The 1,261-nt window shown below is 40.8% G+C and overlaps 1 protein-coding gene across 1 annotated transcript in view; it reads right to left on the minus strand.

Annotated features, from left to right (window-relative positions):
- The window catches only part of LOC111083279 (adenylate cyclase type 3-like), a gene marked incomplete at its 3' end in the record, with an annotated part of 21,899 nt that overhangs the window by 18,944 nt on the left and 1,694 nt on the right, over nucleotides 1-1,261 (minus strand). The gene's annotated exons all lie outside the window — the stretch shown is intronic.

Here is a 1,261-nt window from a genome sequence, read left to right on the forward strand (position 1 = left end):
ACCCACCGCCAACTCTTGGGCTACTCTTTTACCAACGAATAGTGGTATTGACCGACACATTATAACGCCCCCACGGCTGAAAGGGCGAGCATGTTTGGTGTGACGGGGATTCGAACTCGCGACCCTCAAATTGCGAGTCGAGCGCCTTATCCACCTGGCCATGCCGGGCCCCCTAACTACGGACCCTTAAATGCACCATTAGATGACGCCCGGTTCAGACTGGCAAATGATTGACATATGAAATTAGTAGTTCGAACTGGAAATATAACTTTCATACTGTTAAAAGACTAATTTAGCTCTATTTAGTTGGACATCTCTTCTGCGATCCTTCCATGTATCAGGAGACAAACATGATCCATCCAACAGGTGACGTTAGATAGAACTAAAAACACGTTCTTTATTACAAATTCTGTATCACATTAAGTAGTTCTTAGTCTTCGCTTTATTCTAGAAGCAGAAAAAAATAATCAAGGAACGTTTTTATTTCTCCAAAATATCCGAGAAACTACGGTATTAAGAATATACAAATAGCTTTAAGAAAAAAAAATAATCTAGTATGATTCAAATCTTTAACATCGTACAGTACGCTGCATTAGTTTTGGGTTATGATAGAAAAAGCTCAAAACAATTTTTAATTAAGTCCTGTTCTTGTACAACGAATCGAGATATGTGGCTTAGCGGTAAGCCTACTGGCTGGTTTCGATACCCGAGGTGGGCGGAGCACAGATAGACCATTGGGTAGCTTTGTGCTTAACACTTGAATGTAATTCAAGAGTAAGTTATTTAAACAAATCAGAGCCTAGCATGGCCAGGTGGTAGGGCGCTCGACTCGCAATCTGCGGGTCGCGGGTTCGAATCCCGTCACGCCAAACATGCTTGTCCTTTCAGCCGTGGAGGCGTTATATTGTGATGGTAAATCCTACTCTTTGTTGGTAAAAAGTAGTCCAAGAGTTGGCGGTGGGTGGTGATGAGTAGCTGCCTTCCCTCTAGTCTTACACTGCTAAATTAGGGACGGCTAGCGCAGATAGTTCTCGTGTAGCTTTGCGCGAAATCCATAACAAACAAACAATTAAACAAAACAGACTGTACTTAAAGTAAAAACGTATCTAAATAATCATACTAAAATAGATGAAACCGAAGAGTTACGATGTGTCGTTAGTCACATTAGAAGAAACTCAGTAAATGTTAACATTAAAATAAAAGTTTTAAAAGACGTCAAAGGACCAACTGACTAAGTGCCTTAAAAGGGAAGTACACTCAA

The sequence above is a fragment of the Limulus polyphemus genome, unplaced genomic scaffold (assembly GCF_000517525.1).
Source record: "Limulus polyphemus unplaced genomic scaffold, Limulus_polyphemus-2.1.2 Scaffold8861, whole genome shotgun sequence".
NCBI lineage: Eukaryota > Metazoa > Arthropoda > Merostomata > Xiphosura > Limulidae > Limulus > Limulus polyphemus.